This window comes from Thermobia domestica, chromosome 14, assembly GCF_964235325.1.
Source record: "Thermobia domestica chromosome 14, izTheDome1.hap1.1, whole genome shotgun sequence".
NCBI lineage: Eukaryota > Metazoa > Arthropoda > Insecta > Zygentoma > Lepismatidae > Thermobia > Thermobia domestica.
In genome coordinates this window covers 10737191-10757814 of record NC_137467.1, presented here as the reverse complement: position 1 = coordinate 10757814, position 20624 = coordinate 10737191, and the positions used below count along the sequence as shown (strand labels likewise).

At 36.4% G+C, this 20624-nt stretch overlaps 1 long non-coding RNA gene across 2 annotated transcripts in view; it reads left to right on the top strand.

The window, feature by feature from the left end:
- Positions 1-760: 760 nt before the first annotated feature.
- The window catches only part of LOC145669519 (uncharacterized), a 62604-nt gene continuing 42740 nt past the window's right edge, over positions 761-20624 (top strand). Inside the window, exon 1 of one of the 2 annotated variants that reach the window (XR_014128207.1) lies at positions 761-1956. This is a non-coding gene — a long non-coding RNA (uncharacterized LOC145669519). Of the gene's footprint in view, positions 1957-5030; positions 5089-20624 lie in introns of those variants that run through there. The other variant, XR_014128208.1, reaches the window with a different exon arrangement.

The following is a 20624-nucleotide window of genomic DNA, read 5'->3' as shown; positions in this document are numbered from 1 at the left end:
AGGCTGAAAATTTGAACATATAGAATGTATTTCACCGTAAACTTGGAATTTTGAAGCAATTTCAATTTATACTATTTACTATGTCATTTACTTATCCATGTCGGTCCCGGCGTCCCCCACAGGGAACATAAAATATGACGAAATTATTATTTCTTTGACAACTTTAAAATCAGACTGGCAACATTGAAAACTTTTTACAGGGGATGATTATAGATGGATCATTCCCTGTTAACAGTATGCACCCTGTCCAAATTACTGATGAGCAAATGCAAGACCAAGACCAAGACCCGGGTGGTATTGGTCTTGCACTGTAACCCATGGTCTTGGTCTTGGTCCTGGTCTTGCACACCCAGTCTTGGTCTTGCATGCAAGAGTCTTGCAAGTCTTGCTTTCAAGAAATCTTGTGCTTTTCATAGGCAAATTTTACTCTGGATATAAGGGTTAATTCTACAATGCTCCAGTAGTAACGGAAATACAATGTATGTTTCTAAATGTAACATAGTTTACCTTCGTTTAAATATGATGATAGTGTGCAACATAGACGATGACTTATTTTTTCAATGGGTGCCACGCTTCACTACTTATAAGATAAATCACAACGTTTCGTAATATTTTTATATTTTTTAACAGATCCAATACTCTGCTTATTTCCAAACTGGGAAGGCTACCTCTGAAACGCATAAAAGAAAATCAAGACAGCACAGATTACTAAAATACCATAAATTACAAAATTATTTTTACACTCTAAAGGCGTCAGATTTTTTCAACCTAATCTTTGTGTTGAACAAACTTCCAATTAAACATTGAGATTTTGTTTTACTGATTCCAATATGCATTCTATGGAGCAGGGGTAAAAGTGGATCTGAAAAAGTAGGGGACGGTAGGTAGCAGCATGACGTCACGCCGTCTCCTTGCCTATCTTTGCCCATTGTAATTTTTTACGAACTGAGAGTACGCCGTACATAATTGTTGGAGGTGGGAAACGGCGTCTCCCCGCTTTCCTCCTAACTTTTACTCCTGCTGTGGGATAGAAACAAGGGCATTACGCAAAAGCGATTTAAAAAATGGAAGTTTTCGAAACGTGAGAATTGAGAAAAAAGGAAAGAATTAACTGGGTTGAACGGAAAACGAATGGGGTGTTAGAAATAGTAGCAGTACGGAAAAAAAGCAACAGAATTTTAGATATAATATAAGAGGAGGAAGGGGAACTGGTTGGGACATTGGCTGAGGAGAAACTGTATTATTGGGGACGTGCTAGAGGGTATGGTGGAAGGAAAGAGAGGGAGAGGCGAAGAAGACTGCACTTCAAGGAAGATATTAAAACAGAAAATTGCTATGTGAAGACGAAGAGACTAGCTGAGGATCACCGTACATTGAAGCTTCTCAGATGCAGCAAGTGACGTGCCAATACTGGCAGAATAGCTATGATGATGATGATGATGATGATGATGATGATATGTTTAGCAATACTGGCCAAAAAAGGAGAGAAAAATTAAAATAATATTAATTATAATCAAACCAGGTTTTTAAAAAAATCTGCAATATTCCAAGTATGCTGCTTCTTTAATAGAAATAGTTCCTGCGCTTCGTTCTTATGCACTGATAAAAGATGTATTTTCAGTCCTGAAGTGTTTCTGTTTTTCCATTTTTACTGCCACTTTATTCTTTGATTTTTGCACAGTTTGCATAACCTATAGGTATACTCCCCGCTTCCCTCTAATAACTTCGAAGTACGCATGAAATTTACTTTTTGCGCTCGCCACTTGCGTTTTTTTTTTTTATTTTGCAGTGGCGTTTCGTCAGCAGACTGCTTGAGGCAAAGCAACTGAAGGGTAAAAGACACATCCTTCTTTTCCTATGTTTATCCCAGGACGAGCCGACAAACTTTACCAGCTCGAAGTTCAAAGGTTTAAGTTTACTCCAGATAACACGTGAAGAATAGTGTCTGATTTCCCGGTAAGTAATCCTCATTGTTTAAAAACGCAGGAATGCATCATAATGCACCACCAATGACACATTTCTTTGCATGTAACAAGATTTGATTAGAATGACATTGTGTGGCTTGAAAACGAGTAATAACTACAGAAAACGAGAACAACCGATTCAGAAAACGACATACTGTGACTAATATGCTATAAGGGCAGCTCGATTCACAACGGATTGCATAGCTATTGGGAACACATTCACTCCAGTTGCATTTTTACTGAAGCCACGAAATTCAAGTGAAAGATGTAATGACTTTTATCCTTTTTACATTCTATAAAAAACATTCAAGTAGTACTGATACTTGTGCAAGATTCTTGCGCAAGAGTCTTGGTCTTGCAGGTATGGTCTTGGTCTTGCACTCCTTGGTTCCGGTCTTGGTCTTGCATCGGGATTCCTGGTCTTGTTATTGGTTTTGCATGCAAGACTCTTGCAAAAACTGCAAGACCAAGACTCTTGCGCTCATCTTTAATCCATGTTTCAGAATCCCCCGGTACTTCGGCAACAATTTTTATAGACGTAGTTGATGAGTATTTCAAACTATATGCTTGTAGCCAAACTGCCTCTATAAAAATTGTAGCCGAAGTACCGCAAGATTCTCAAACATAGATTTTTTTGGATAGGGCACATATTAGTTACTGAGTGAAGTATTGACCTGATTATGGTAAGTCCCATAGTTTCGGAGCTATGGACCTTTACAGTTCATTTTTTCATGTTTTCGGCAGCCTATAACTCCGAAAGGAAGCATTTGTGCACCCTCACAGTAAAAAATGGTTGTGTTAATTCAACTCAATTGTAACACAGAGCAGTGGTTCCAGCGTGACTACCACTATGCGGTGTTAGTTCAACACAGACCCCGCGGTGTTGCCGTTTAACATAGGGGGTGTGTTACGTCTTTAACACACAACCGGTGTTGAACGGTGTTAAATTCGAATCTGTGTTAGTATTTTCGGTGTTGATTCGACACCATGTCAGAGTCGATAGTGTGAAGAAAGGTGTTGAGTGTTACTTGTGGTGGTGTTGGACCAACACGAAGAAAATAATACAGTGTGCAGTGTGTTAATTATTTTGTGTTAATATTACATCACGTCAAGTATCAATATAACGCAGTCCCTGTGTTACTTCAGCATCATTTTCTTATTATTTCAACACACAATCTGTGTCATAATTCAAGGTCAAAGTCTTGTAAGTAAAACCGTTTTGGTGTTAATTCAACACTCCCTGTGTTAAAATTCAAGGCCAGACCACCAGATTAGCACCGTTTTTGTGTTAGTTCGACTCCACTTTTGTTACTACGACACATATTTCGGTGTTGAAATAACTCCGTGTGTTGTGTTGATGTAACCATTTATCTGTTTTGGAAAACCATGTGGTGTGCATGCTTACGCTTACCGAAGATTCTAATTTTAAAATAAGAATAGTAAACTACAGAACACTTTATAAAAAAATCTTCATAAATTTTTTTGTCGTCCTCCCCAACTTTCATTGTGACGTATTTCTTGATGGTGCGAAACACAACCTTCACCAACATCTTGTTCAAGAATGGTAGGAAACTCTTAGCTATATCCTTATAATATGTTTGCCTCTTAATCGTGATTCTACTTGTTTTCCGCCATTTTTGAAGCACAGTTTCCGTGTTGACTGGTGAGCTCTAGTGCAGTGTAGAAGTGACACAATAATACGATGGTATTTCTCGCTGTAGACATATTTCTTCAGGAACATTATGTAAAACAATTGAAAACACATCGCGCGGTTTACATTTTGAAATTTTGCGTATACCTGAATTTGTTTAAATATTTCTTTCTACTTTGTTTGTCTGTAGCTCCGATTCATAAGCCTTTATAATTAGATGCCCAACATATATGGCAATCACGCAGAAAACAACACCGAAGATTCTACACTTGTGTTAATTTAACACACATGCTGTGTGTCATTTCAACTACCGGCATTTGACAACCCTGCACACAGCGGTCGACCCAGAACCGCTGACGTTACGCCTGAAACGATTAGAACATCCCTTCTACAGCTCTGATATAGCCCCAGTAACTTTCTTCTTTTCCCTGTTCTATCTAAGTAAAGCAAAAAATGGCTGGCCGTCATTATCTAGCATGTGATTATGTCAAAACCGCTGCATCACGGTGTGTACGGCAACTTAACGCGGATTTCTATGCAAATGGTAATGGTATAGAAAACTTTGTCATTGTGATAAGCTGTTGAACAAAAACTGTGATTTCATCAAGGAGTGCCCTCTATCATCAGGTATGTTAATCTTCTAGCTATATCCCAGCTATATCTCACACATAAGCCATAATAGGCTTTGTCACCCCTCGTATATAGGATAGTTTTGTGTTCTCCTTGCTCATCTAGTGCTAGCACGAAAGGTTTTAGTCCTCGATTCCCGGTAAGAGAATACTGAAATTTAAACGAATTACGGTGGGTCGGATTTCACCTTAAAATATGCACGTCCATGTCTCAAATTGCCTCGCTACTGAAAAGGGACACTGAAACTACATAAGATAGTTTGGAAGCATTGGAATAAAATCAGGACCAACACAGACTGTCATTACACAAACAAAATAGTGCAAAGGCAGGCGAATGTAGAGGGTTAAAACAATGAGAATTTTAGGAAATGATTATATATATATATATATATATATATATATATATATATATATATATATATATATATATATATATATATAAAGATTGCGATCTTATTCAATAATTAGTTTTAGGATCAGGGGCCACAAAATTTTGGAACGACCCCTAAAAGGATTTTTCGTATTTTCTAGCGAATAAGCACATCATATTGAGTTAACTGATAGTTTGGGTTTGGCTACACTATATGTAGTTCTCCAGATATAAGGCGTACAAGAAAAAAATTGCCTGAAATATATTGGATCTTTTGATCCATAAAGATTTGTAAGCATTATGACCAAAGTTAAAAGATAAGCCAATTTAGTACTTTTTAAGTAGACATAAAATCATTAGGAAATTTGGTTTTGCAACTTATCTGGCAACATTGCTACAGAAATGAAACGGGAGGATTTCAGCCAGACAAGGGCAGTGTGTGACCAAGACCTTGGAGTTTACCACATTCACCTGGTGAGTGAAAGATTTTTTTTTTTTTGAATAAAGAAATAAAAAAAAAGAAAATCAGAGAGGCCGAGTGGGAGAATAGAAAGGAACTAATGAAATAATGTCGCCTAATGGCATAGAAACAGCTGAAGATCTACCTCGCGGTGAAAGGTGTTCATCTACATAATGCTGAGAAGAGAAAAGTCACGCTGTTGAAACGATTAATGGACGAAATGCAAGGAAGAAAGAGGTGTCTGTGAGCAAGTGAATCATGAAGTCTTTTTATGACCTCAAATTTTCGGCTGCATCAATTCCATATCAGATGAATATCTTGTCTTGTCCTTTTTTTTTTTTTTTACTTTTTCCCTTTACTTAAAACGTTTGAAAACCTACTTTATGTCTAAACCACTATTTTTATTTTTTCATTTTTTTTTTTTAAATAACCAAGTCACGAGTTGCATGTATAACGCAAACAACACTATATATACCATATCGTGTGCAATGATTCGTTAAGCATATCCCGATGCACTGCTTTCTTCTGAAAGATAGACAGTACTTTCCTAATTAGTAACTTGTCTCACAAGATACATGCACTTACTAGCAGATTTCGCATGCTCCTTTTTGGGGCGTGGGTTCGATTCAGAGTAAGGCTTTAATATTAACAGTGCAATCCCTCTGAACGATCTTCTTTAAGAGGAACCTGGAGTGGATTAAGAACACTTTTTTTTAATCATATATATTGTAATCGATCTCCTCAGGGCCGGCCCTGGGCATTTTCCTCATCCCGTGCATTATTTGCACCCCCCCCCGCTTTCTCCAGAATGAAGCCACGATTTTAAGTATGGTACCCCATCATGAACAACGAAGGGGAGGGAAAGTGCACTAGCACTCAGAAACGCATGAACACTACAAATACAATCTCGTGTCTGTTTTTTTCTTTAAACAATAATCTATTATGTTAGTGAAAGATAAAGCAAACACACCTACAAGAGGAAAGACCTTAATTCTTTTATATATATATAGAATTGAATATCGAGTTACAATCTTAATAAGTGTATTAGTTTGCAATTCAAGTGCAGCTAGCCCTTTTTATTTCTTGATTTTCCTTCTACATCTCTTAAAATTAAAAAAAAACTTGTTTTCGTCTTCAATGATAAGAAACTTGTTTGTGACAATAACAACTTTTCATATCAAAACTGTGATAACTAATTAAATGCAACAGGTGTTCACTACTCTTCGAGAATTGAGTTCTTGTATTTCATAACAATCAAGCAATTCATGCTGGGATTTGTATCATCATTTGCTTTAGCACTGTCCATATGACCTTAAACTAATGCGACCTAAATGATTTATGAATGCGCGAATCTGTGAATCTGCGAAATGATTTATGAATGTAGTATTCAAATAGAAGGTCAGCTTAGTAAATTTAACTACCATCATCATGAAACCGTTTCCAACAAGAAATATTTATTTTAAATAATATAGTTATGATAGATTTTGCCGCCCCTCGAAACTTGTCGTCCGTGAATCTCCTTACACAATTTTTGATTGATTGATTCTAGTTTATCTTCCCTTTTCAGCATTGAGGCTATATAAAATGTGGACCTACAGTTTGAGTTGTAGCCAGAACCATCGTAATACGTTCAAATCTCAAGGCTCTCTCATCAGAAATTGAACCCGGGACCTCGTGAGCCAAAAGTGCGGTAGACCAGGGAATAGCTTCTTTTTTAAATGATAAATAGCACGGTTAATAATACAGTAAAGAAGTTTAAGCATCAGTGCAGAAAAAAATAAATAAATACAGTGGCGGATCCAGGATATGATCAAGGGAGGGGCTAAACCATATTTTGCCCTTTTAAAGCAGGATTGAAGTCCATTTTATGCAGTGTATACCTGAGCGTCAAGGGGGGCTATAGGGGCTATAGCCCCCCTTGGATCCGCCACTGAATAAATAAATAAATAAATAAATAAATAAATAAATAAATAAATAAATAAATAAAAATAAAAATAAAGGAAAAAAGAAAGAAAAAAGAAAAAGAAAAACCATGAAAGACCTTGTAATTAATTGCACAGCCTTATTTCAGTTTTACTCTCTGAAATAATGGGTAAATCATGAAACCCAAGAGCAGTCTTCTGCTTGAAAGTTTTGGGTGTTCGTCTTAAAGAAGTATTATTGTAAATTATCATTTACTAACAGCTACTCAATCTTTTTCTACCTTTATAAAAGATATAAGGAAATCAGCTAGTGCAGCTTTCCGACTACTTAATAAACCTGGTACCCCTCCTGGAAAAAGTTTGAGAAACGCAAGACTAGGACCATTAGCGTCAGCAGCAGATAAACTTTGCAGGGACAGACTACTGTAGAGACTGGAGTGTATCGAATACCCATGGGCGTCTCTGGCGGGGGGACGAGGGGGACGCGTCCCCCCAATATTTTGAAGTACAAAATATTCAATATTTTATTCTAATTTAATTTATATACTGACGGCAGAATAACATATAAATAATAATATTTATATTTATTTGGAATATACCTAGGTAATATTCAGGCTGTGAAACGATTATAACACGAGTTCTTGCTATAGCTCACGGGATCCGTGAAGGTAAGCAGAAAGGTAAGAAATGGAATCGTGGATAATACACAGGTTGGGCTAGGTTATCATTTAAACCACTTTCTTTGATGCCCCCCCCCTAAATTTTACGTGCCAGAGACGCCAGTGCGAATACCCCGAAGACAGCGGAGAGTTCGAGGTTCCTTCCCCGGGAAATTAAAAAAAAATAGTCTTCGTACATTGTATTTTAAATCAGTTTTGTCTTAAAAACCAAACTAAAACTTTTAAAATTTCTTGTTTTAGTTTATGCCTTTGATAGTCTTTTTTTTTTTTTTTTTTTTTGAAAATGTAATACTAAAAACACACACACACACAATTTACAATTTGTTTGTTTACTCAAACTGTAAAATTCAACCTTGTTTTACAATTTTAGTTAACATTAAATGATGCCAAGTGTATGAGTGAAGGTGGATGCCAAGTGTATGAGAGAAGGTAGTGTGAAGTGAATATTCGGAAGCAGTAAAGTTTTGAAAATAGGTTTTTGCTCTACTAGCCTACAACTAATGTAAATGTGGCTCAAGAATGTATAGTTAAAAAAAAAAACTACTTGATTGTTTTTTAAAAAGTAAACTAAACTGGCTTTGCACCTTAACCTTCATAGGGCCAAAAACTGACTCATAGTTCTTTACATTACCTTCTTCACAATTGGAAACAAACTATTATGCTACTTTTTTAAATATCCATTTTGTCTAATATTATTTTGTGAACGTAGCAAACTGCAACATGGCTGAGCTTCTTTTGGGTCATAGTTGATCTAAGATACTTGTTATGTTGAGAGGGGACGATAAACCGTTTTACAAATATTGTGAGGTACACGTCCCCGGTATCCCCGGTAGAATTGACGCCCGTGACTAGAGCTCATTTCTTAATTTCTTCAGTAGTCAGTCAAAATGAGGAAAGACCCTTAACAAATATGGCTACCTTTAGGGTTGGAAGCCTAATACGAAGGAAAGAGCTTTTCAGTCACAGTTACTTGGCATTTTCAGAGAATCACATAAGTGTCTGTATTTCTATGATGACAGGGATAAAGTCCATTATATGTCTGAAATTTTGTAGAGCTAATATAAACAAGAATTGATGTTTTCATAATATTTGTGCATGATTAGTGCCGGTGTTTTCTTCAGGCATTTTGATTTTGCCCCTCCTCGGACAAAATAATCTGGAAGAAAGACGGGCCCGCCGTGCATGTTGTAATGAAACGTTCATTTGTAGACATCCAATGAATACATAGTTTAGTCAGGTATGTATGATCACAAAAAAAAAAAAAAAAAAAAAGGTACACGTCAAGCTTTTTCTGCCGATAACTTCGGAACGAGTCAATTGATTTTAATTCAATTTTCTTTGAGATAGAGATATCGTAATTTGTGTACTATACTAAAAACTGCGGGCCGATTTGTCAAATCATTCAGAAATTATTCAGAAAAGAACAAGTAGAATACTTTTGCCAGTGGCTGTACAATTCTTTCTTTCTTCTAACAAAGATTATATTAGTCGACATCTTTTTTTTCTTCTTTCAGGACATCGATCATTTTAAATGAGCCACCCTATTTGAATCTGCAAACCTTGAAAATTTCGTTTCGATGTGGCAATATTGCGTGGAGTTATAACCGTTTGTATGATAGCATATCAGCCACTGTTTGGCATTGTAAATGTATTATGAACTGGGCTTGAACTCTGATAGTGTGTTACATTTTTTCAGTGCTGTTTTTTTCACTGTTTCTGTATATATGTATATATATTAGTCTTTGGCCCTTAGTCCAGAGAACATTTTAATTTGCATAGATGTTAATGTCATTTGACTGCGGAAATAATCTTTTTTTTTTAAAAAAAAAAGCTAAAAAAGATGAAAATGTCGGAATGATGCCGGTAAGATCGTTTAAAAGTATACTCTCAGTACTTTCTCAGTATACACCGGCAAGGGAGAGACGCAGGAACGCATGAGTCCTGAGAAGTACGGCCCCACACGAAATTCCTTATTTTCTGTAATTTTAGTCTAATTTTAGGACTGATTTTATAAATGTTAATATCCTGATATTAAATTTGGCAGCCCCCAAAAGCTCTGTATTCCTCCCGAAATAAATTCCTTTACCTCCTGCCCCAAGGAGCTGGGTGTAACCCCCAAAACTTACAAATTCCCCCAAAATTTACAGTTCTTTTGCCAAAATTTACCATTCTCCCTCAAAATTTACCATTTCTCCAAAATTTACTACCTTCCCCAAAATTACCATTCTCCCCCGAAATTTACGGTTTCCCCCCAAATTTACCGTTCTCCCCAAAATTTAAAGTCTTCCCTCAAAATTTACCATTTCCCTAAATTTATCATTCTTCCCTCGAAAATTACCATTTCTCCCCAAAATTTACATCATTCTCCCCCAAAAGTTAACATTTAGCCTAGAATTTACAATTTCACCCAAAATTATTATCAGCTCCCAAGTTACTATTCTTCCCCCAGATTTACCATTATCCAATTTGTACCATTTTCAATTAAACAATATGCTCCCCTCAAATATTTTCATAAGCGCAACTTCGGCACTATACTCGCCTCTGAGCACACCTAAACATATCTGATCCAAGCATATTCGTAAGGGGAGGCAGAGGGGGCAATTAGTTCCCACTCCTTGGCCCTCTAAACGTTTTTAGATATAGGAAAATTAAAACAATACATGCAAAATAAAGATTTCATTTTATATGAAGGTAGCTTTTCAATTGGTTTGGAACAGTAATATCGTTGTACTCTTGTGAGGACCACACGTACTGAAGAACAGTATCTTGGCCACTTGGCTACACATGAGCTTCAATAAAATAATACCACAACTCTAATATTCCTTACATAGTTTATGCATGCTAAGCGTCTACAAAGAAAAATTGCAAATGAAATGAAATCTTTAAGTTTTACGTCCCACGGTTATGACGATTAGGCTAAAGGAGACGGTGATGGTGAGAGATGAGTGAAATGGTGGAATGAAGAAAGTGGGAGGAAACGGGAGAACACCGAGAAAACCCACAAGCATGATGTTTGTCCACCTCAAAGTCCACACGGCGCGAGCTGGGATCGAACCAGGGACACCAAGCACCGGAGCCCACCGCGCCCCCAAAGAAAGATTGAGTTAATAGATATACGCATGAATGTGATCGATATAAATTTGGACAGGAAAAGAGAAATCTTCAATTTTTGTTCAAAGAAAACTGAAAAGCATTTTTTAACAATCTGGAAATTTGAAAGGCCGGTGCGTTGTATTGATTTCTCCTACTTGTACGCAGTGCCGTGCCATGGGGGGAGAGGGTGGAGCGGGGTGCCGAATAAGGGGGCGCCAAATTCGGGAGGAGAAAAGAAAAGATATATATAAAATGGAAGGGAAAAGCAATAATAAGAGCTCAAAATTAAGGAAAAGCAGGGTTTATTTATTTAAAAAATTCTTACTCTCCGCGCCAACCATGGTGGCGCTTTCCGGCTGCTCTGGACACCTCACTCATATATACGGGTGGGGGCGCTAATTTCCCGGGTACTGATTGTACGCTTCTGTTGTGTATATTGCATTTTATTGTAATTTTTTCATTAGCAACTTCTGATAGTGATAAATTCATATTCAGGTTTTATTTATGTGCATTTGAGTTAAAAAAAAAAAAAAACTATAAAGTAGCTTCTGCTAGTGTAATATTTATAATGACAGTCCGGGAAATAGAATACCTGCCCTTTGCCCTCCGTTGGAATCAATTACAAAATGGACGCCCTTGATTCTGATCTTAAAGTTCTGCTGAAGCAGTTCCGTTTTTGCGTACACAACCTCTTAAATTTCCATCATACAGAGTAGAACAGACTGTCTGCAGGACAGAGCAACATTCTTACACGAAAGATCATTCAGTTTTGTTTTACAGAAAGGAAAATAATAATAATAAAAAAAATAACAATAGTAAAAAAAAGTAGCATACGCTTTGTCACGTAAAGTTTCATACAAATGAATTTTAACGAAGTACAAAACATTACAGAAAAAAAGTGAATGTAGGATATACGGATATACATATTTTCTTGTTTTCAGAGTAATAAAACAAATGATATATTGTTTTAGGCTGACAAAGAGAAACTGAAACTTTTTTTTTTTTTTTTTTTTTTTTTGCGTTTCGAGTACGAGAAACTATGGCCAATAAAATGCTGTTCTATGTTCAACTAATGACAGAATAACTATTTTGAGGATAGATAACTTCATTTGTCAGTAGCAGAGGCGGATCTAGTCCAGGGCTGGGGCTCAAGACCCCCCCCCCAGGTTTTTGGGTGACAAAAATAATTGAAGTTATTACTTATATATTTTTTAAAGTTTATAGTAAACTCATGATTGATATACCCATCAGAATCTAGATTCTGGTTGCCCTCCCACTTATTACCTTCCAGATCCACCTCTGGCCCGAAGCATATATAGATTTTTTTTTTAATATTTTGATTTAAAAAGATCATAAACACCAGGCTTGCATTCATGATTTTGTGTTAGGGTAGTTCGAAAGTTACTACTTACTTTTGTGAAAAAATATCAATGTTAGTGATGCTATACACTGTACCAGGAGGTGAAAGGTTATTATTGTTAAGACGAGAATCCACGAAACGAGACAAGAAATAAGGTTTTCTCCTCTCGTCTCGTCTCGATTTTTGAAAAATCTTTTCTCCTCTCCTCTCGATTTTTGATCAATCATTTCTCCTCTCGTCTCGTCTCGGTTTTTGAAAAATCTTTTCTCTTGTTGTCTCGGTTTTTGAAAAATGTTTTCTGCTCTCGTCTCGTCTCGGTTTTTGAAAAATCTTTTCTCCTCTCCTCTCGTCTCGTTTCTGAAAAATCTTTTCTCCTCTCGTCTCATCTCGATTTTTAGAAAAATCTTTTCTCCTCCTCTCTCGTCTCAGTTTTTGAAAAATCTTTTCTCCTCTCCTCTCGTTTTTTGAACAATCTTTTCTCCTCTCCTCTCGTCTCGGTTTTTGAAAAATCTTTTTCTCATCTCGTCTCATCTCGATTTTTAGAAAAATCTTTTCTCCTCCCCTCTCGTTTCAGTTTTTGAAAAATCTTTTCTCCTCTCGCCTCGTTTTGTAAATTTATATATTAAATTTATGCCTTCACTTGTCTTAATTTCATCTAGAAGATTTCAGAAGCGTTTTGTGTTGCGAGAGGTCCATGAAGGGTGTGATATAATAACATTTCGACTATATGTTATTACTAGCATCAGTTACCCGCTTCGCTAGGTTAAACTAAGGAAAAATTACTAATATGTTTCGTTAGTCAGTCGCTTTTTAGTATTACTGAAGCGCTCTCTAATATCGGTCATTTTCGATCATTTTTTTATATCTCTCCCCTCCCTTTCTCCCAAGTTGCGGGCTAAATTTGAATATAAACTGCATAGGAAGTGTCACTGTTCATCTCAGCGACACCGAAAACTATAGATTCGTCACTAATATTGGCTATTTTCCATCCTCCCCCTCCCCTAAGTTGCACGTCAAAGTGAAGTGATATAAATCATCCCAGGCCCGAACCATATCTATGTTGAAAATTTAGTAGAGATCAGTCGGATGATTCAAGAGTTATTTAATCATAAACATAGTCGCTTTCATTTTTATTTATATAGATAGATTGGAGTATATTGTGTAATATCTTTCATATCTTTACAAGTTGATGATAAACCCTTTACATTGTGTTCGTAGAATAACTTTATCAATTTATACTTTTTATGCTATGAAACATGTAACACTAAGACATAGTTCGGGATCAAAGACTTGGGTGAAACAATATTGCCAACGTAATTCAAGAATTTCATTGTCTCGTCTCAAATTTAAATAAGCGCCTCTCGTCTCGTGGCAACGCTACTTTCATATCACCATTTTCACATGCAACTCTATCCATCACGACTCTGGAACTCACTAAAGAAATAATAAACACTTCTGACCAGAGTATATACACTTGTTTATTAAAAACTAAATTCCAGTGTAACAGTTTCAACAACGTAACGTTGTCTTCATCAGATACTAACTGAAAGAGATGTCTTAGAGCGCAGTTATTTATACTAAAAGTGAAAGTCCTTGTGTGCATGGGAAGCCACCTGGGTCGGACTTCCCCGGACGTTATCTTTCGGCCACCTGCCCTGACTTAATTACCCTCCCACCTGTGTTTATCGGTATAAACAACAGGGGTATAAACCGGGTATAAACAACAGGTGTGTCCGGAAAAGATAAACACAGGTGGGAGGGTAATTAAGTCAGGGCAGGTGGCCGAAAGATAACGCTCGGGGAAGTCCGACCCAGGTGGCTTCCCATGCACACAAGGACTTTCACTTTTAGTATAAATAACTGCGCTCTAAGACATCTCTTTCAGTTAGTGTCTGATGAAGACAACGTTACGTTGTTGAAACTGTTACACTGGAATTTAGTTTTTAATAAACAAGTGTATACATCATTTTCAATCCCAACCAAGAATAATCAAGAATTTTTTTTTTTTTTTTAATTTCAGTAAGAAGAACTCCATGAACTTGTTTTTGTTCGTGAATCTTGTTCATGTTCTTCATCTTGTAAATTATCCATTGCAGCTTTGGAAAATTTAAGACTGCTAATGGAACTTCAACTGACCAAAGCAGTATATATATATTTAAAATTGTGTATTACAGTTTCGGCTATGTAACACAAATATATAATCTTAAAATATATATAGGGGAGACCGGGCCTGGTTGGCCAACTTTTCATTCTTTATTTTTTTTATGAGCAGATGGTGCACTGTATTGCAATGTAATTGGTGTGTATGGACAGACCAATGTTTCCTCTAATAAATTCAATTTTTGTTTTGGCTTTGTTGCTTACAGTTTTCGAGAAATAAATTTTTCTTTCCTTTAAAATGGAGTATGCCAACCGACCCCTAGTAAGGGGCTGGTTGGCTGATATTGTGGGGCTAGTTGGCATACTTTTTAAATATAGCAAAACACAAACAAAAATTGGATTTATTAGAAATAAACGTTATTTTTCTAAATTCTATTATATATATTGCAATCAAGTAGGCTATTTGAAGTTTGAAATGACTTTTAATCACAACATTTAAAAGCATCAGCATTATGAAATATGAAAACTTCTTTCTTTCATTCAAGCTTGGTTGTTATGGCATTGAAAGCTACAAGATTATCAAACCACATCACTTTTAATATGGTTGGTGTAGGCTAATTCTTCACATTATTTCAAAATGTAATTAAAATAACTGAACTATCAAGAAAGGTAGTTTATTTCCCACTGTTCACAAAGTAGCTAAGATAAACTAAGATATGTTTCAGGTGAATTATCGAGAAATGAAGTTTATTTCCTACTTTCCACAAAGAAAGATAAAGCAATAGCTAGGCCTCTATTTTTGTAACAAAAGAGCACATACAAAATATTGTTGATCCTCAGAATTAGGCCTATTCAGAGTCCGGCATACAGTCTTATCTCGATTTCTAAATTTTGACAGTAATCCAATACATGCATGTTATTCTATAACATTGAAGTAAAAGATTGGTAGAACTGTAAACAACATAACAATAAAACAAACAATGTAACAATAAAAGTAAAATGAAATAAAATTCCACACGGGGTTGTTTGGCGCACTTGCCAACCAACCCCAAATGCTATACGCCAACCAACCCCAAGTCCATGTTGTGTAACAAAATTGGAAATTATTCAGCAATTGTTTGGCATTTTCGTTTTATTGTTTGAATATCCATAAAAACAAAGTTCAGATCTAACTAATGCTATATTACTTACCTCTGTACTCCAAGTAGTGACGATTCTGTGATGTTGTAATGGAGAACTGAATATATATATATATATATATATATATATATATTTCAGACTGGCAAAAACACACTTTATCTAATAGACGCCATAATCCGCAAGTTACAAATTCCATATGAAGGTGGCAGCTGCATCCATAGGTCGCTCTTTTATGACAGCAGCAACAGCTTATTATGTTAATTAAAGAAGGCGTTATATGCAGTTCGTCAACTAGCTCCTGCTCCAACCAGCCCCGGTCTCCCCTACTGCTTTGGTCTGTTGGAGTTTTATTAGCAATGTTCTTCATCAACACATTTGTTGTTTTCGTGAAGACTAGAGTTAATGAGCTTAAAAAGCCTTCACATAGAGTGGTTCATGAAGTGGCTCACACTGAAATAATTGTTGAAAGTTTGAAATAACGTCTAAATTGGGAGAATATGAACAATCATGCTTTGTTCCTCGGGTTCTTTATGTCACTCACTGTAATATATAGTTGAAAACTGGGCAATTTCAATTAAAAACGATTCCAATATACAAATAGTATAGTATATAAATAGCATCCAATAGATAAATACAAACAATAAACTCAAATTCAATCCAACCACGGAGAAAAGGAAAAACGGAAAATGAAAGACTTTGAAATGTGGTGTTATAGAAGACCTCGTTGTATCTGTTTTTTCTTTAAATAATAATCTACTATGTTAGTGAAAGAAAGATAAAGCAAACACACGTGCAAAAGAAAAATTGTAACCTTTTTATAAAATTCAATATCGAGTTTCAATCTCAATATATCAGTTTGCAATTCCAGGGCAACTAGCTCTTTTATCTTTATTTCTTTATTTTCCTTCTAAATCTGTTAAAATTAAAAAAAAAAACTTATTTCAATGACAAGGAACTTGTTTGTGACAAAGACAAGAATGGTTTCATATCAAAACTGTGATGTCTAATTGAATGGAACAGGTGTTGGCTGGTGTTCGAGAATTGAATCCTTGTATTTTACAACAATCAAGGGAGGGCAAGAGGGGGCAATTGCCCCCCCCCCCAAGAGTTTGAGGAATACATAGATGCTTTAATAGATTGTCTACTGATATACTAGTACAAAACGTGAGATTCTTATGTCAGTGGTGCTCTTGCCCTTCCCAAGCGAAGTCTGAAATGACGCCCCTGAACATACTCTCTATATAAGCCTGTATATCGAGTTAAAATCGTAATCAAACATACCGCCTCTGCTTTTTCTCCACTTCGAACACTGATTAAAAGTTACTTCAGACTAACCGGCTGACCGAAGAATAAGATACACGATTTCGCACATGACTAATTATGAGTTAATATTTTCAGGGAATGAAATTCAGTTATTCTCTTTTTGTGCAATTGGACTTTTCAATTTCCTATAACAGCTATACATATCTGTTTTAGTAATACTTATTTCCGGTAGAAGATGAAGTCGATTATATGGAAGAAGATGATTTAGTTAAAAAATAGAATGTTTGATGTCGTAGCATGTTTTATTTTTATTTATTTTTTTCCCCGTTTTCTTTCATTATACTGTAGTGACTCATGAAGAAGGAACCTGGAGAAGACTTTGAGAGACGGGAAATGGTTCATTTATTTGATGCTTGTAGCCTTGGATTGGATTTCAAGCCTTCTTCACTGCAAGAAGCTTAGCACAAGAAATTAACCGCCCGCCACGTTCCTCCTTCCCTCTCAAAGTCATTCCAAGGAGACGAGAATCGAGAATGCAGTATTGAGTGGAGTGCATTCAGTGTTGCCAGACTCATAAAACGCGAAAATCATGTACGTAAGATGAGAATGGGACCGTTTTATGCGCCCGAGGATCATACAATAACTTTTCTTTACTCTGGCGGCCAGTGGTCGAAGTGAGACGGTATGCGGTGGTATGCCATACCGCCTCTGGTTTTTCAGTGATGAAGACATACCGTCTCTGGTTTTTCAATGATTAAAACAGAACGTCGGTGGAAAGTAGATGCTAAAGACCTTTATTAAATCCATTTTTATTCACAGTAATTGACGAATAGTTTTGCACGTAGAAGGTTTTATTTCTGATGTAGACATAATTTCTAACTTGACAATGCCGACATATTTCTTACCTTTTTCATACTTTTTCTTTTTAAAATGAGTTGCCTGCAAAGTTCACCTAGTTTATAGTTAGACATGCCACATTGAATTGTTTCTTTGTTGTATTTTCTTGCATGCCTTGTTTTGAGCATGGTTGAGGAGTTGTCTACTGTGGAAGCGGACCTTCCGGGTGTTTGGAATATCGCACAGTCGAGTGGGGGACCGGTAGTTTTGCCTCAGGAAATTATTAATATGCTCATTCGGTTTCTGAGCATTTTCCTCTATAATTTTCTATAATATATAGGGATGCGCACGAGACGAGTCGAGATAGGATTTTCCTGACAAAATTCGAGTCGAGACACGGCTCTTCCAATAGAGAAATATACATTTTTCGAGTCGAGACATCACTTTTACAGCACATTTTCGAGACGAGACAGCCACAAATCTTGTCTCGTGCGCATCCCTAATAATATAAGGTGTTTTTTTTCCTTCAGGAGGTTGGAGGGGATCAAAGTATCTCCATGTCCCCCCTCCCACATTACTAAAGATAAGCTCTCCAATGGTTTTCAGTCATTATGCAAATAGAAACGCAATCTTTTAGGCAATATACCATACCTTCTCTGCATTTCAACATTTAGGTAGCCAGTATGTCAAGTCAAAATCGTAATAAAACATACTACCTCTGTTTTTTTTTTTTCACTTCGTATACTGGAGGCGACTCAAGAACATGACCAAAGGGAAGTCTTATTAGGAGTAACGGCGAGATCGGCTTCCCTCTGCCATCCTTTTTATCTTTTAACTATCATCACCAGGTATTCTGCCATTATTAGCAGCTCACTGACCGCAACTGAGAAGCTTCCATGCTCCACACGTCTTCAACTACCCTCTTCGTCTTCACGTACAATTTCTCCGTTTTGTTGTCTCCTTTGCCGACTCCTTCTCTTTCCTGTCATCGTGCCCTCTAGCATTTTCCTCATGACACAGTTCCTTAGCCAATGTCCCAAGCAGTTTCTCTCTTCCTCTTCTTCATAATATCTAAAATTATTATTTTCTTCCCATCACTTCTAACACTGTCCCATTCATTTTGTGCTCGACCCAATTAATGACCGATATTAGTGCCGAATTCGTAGTTTTCGGGGTCTCTGAGATGAACGGTAACACTTCCGATGCCATTTAAATCCAAATTCAGCCCCGCAACTTGAGGGAGGGGGAGATATATAAAAATGATAGAGAATGACAGATATTATTGCCGAATCCATAGTTTCCGGCATCGCTGAGACGAACAGTGACACTTCCGATGCCGCTTGAATCCAAATTCACTCCTTTATGTCCAAACTGAAACTTATTCTTCCCATGGGAAGAACGAATATTCTGCTAATGTATATATGTATAACACTCTGATTTTTCAGAAATAGAAATAAATTAGTCAGTTTAACTGATTTTTAGAAGGGTGGGGTGGGGGGGTGATGCGAAACATATCACATGTGGATGCATTTTATTACACATACGGACTGAATAACATAAATGCATTCACTTGTAGACGTAATAAGTTTATTCATGTTTTTTTTCACTTTTATTATATACATAAGTAATACAGTATAATTGTTTGTAATATGTTTATTATAGTGCTGCCAAAATGTCTTGAGCCGTGGCAAAAACGGGAACTAAAGCTCACACCCTCGATACACCCACGCGTTGAGCCAATAAGGGTTCAGCGAGAGAGTCTTGCAGCCGTCTACGCCAAAGGGAATGGAATTCCTTCAGCCGATAGCAGCGCTTGGAAAGGAAGACTAGGTGTCAAGTCAATGCGGTATATCTATAGTATTAGTGGCAATGAGTCAGTGTTTATAACTGTTTGTGTCAACATTAGGGAAAAAAATGACAATATATAAAATCTGTTTAACCCTCATGCTACCTAGGTATTTGTTTTTGTAATGTGGACTACCAAGGGGAGTGGTACCCACCTGCAGGGGCGGATCCAGGACGGACTTCTGGGAGGGGGCGATGTGTTGGAATACTGCTACTTAAAGATGCTTTTAAAATGTACAAACTCTGGGATGGGTTTTATTTATATATATAAAATAAGAAAGTTTCCTCTTCTGGGGGGGGGGGCAATTGCCCCCCTGGATCCGCCCCTGGTAATTACTACACACACACACACACACACACACACACACACACACATATATATATATATATATATATATATATATATATATATATATATATATATATATATATATATATAGATAGATAGATAGATAGATAGATAGATAGATAGATAGATATAGATATATATTTATACTCAAATATACTCTGGTTGGCATAAAGTATCCCCGTTGGTAGTGCGAGGGATAACAACATAACTTTAAAAATTGTATTACAGATAAAGTAGTAAAAAGCTGTTCCATAGAATAGAGACTATCTGTTAGGGCGTATTATTGGCAACGAACACTACCACTAGCAACACACGAACACTATCTTTTACCTATACGGAAATTAATTTTTCTTACTCAGAACGCTCTGTGGCCTGTAAAAGCTACATTGCTCACTTTGATTAAACTGTCTCCTGGTAGACGTCCATGTAACTACACCTCTGCAATTCAAAGAGAGAGAGAGAGAGAGAGAACTATTTGAGTTTATACTCCAGAAAAAATATATATTGGCAAAATAGCTTATTACTGTTCCAATAATAAATTAATGAAATCGGGAACTTTATTTTGACTCACTCGGTATGTTTTTTTTTTCTTTTTTTTTTTTTTTTGTCAAACGCTAATTAAGAGTAATATTGTATTATGCTACACAGCTACATGGGCGTCTCTGGCGGGGAGGACGAGGGGGATGCATACCCCCAATATTTTGAAGAACAAAATATTCAATATTTTATTCTAATTTAATTCATTTAATAACGACAGAATAACTTACAAATAATAATAATAATATTTATTTTGAATATAATATTAAGGCTGTGAAAGGATTATAACAGAGTTCTTTATATACCTTAGAGGGTCCGTTAAGATAAGCAGAAAGGTAACAAATGGAATCGAAGATAATAAACAGGTTGGGCTAGGGAGTACCATTTAAATCACTTTCTTTGATGTTCCCCCAAATTTTACTTG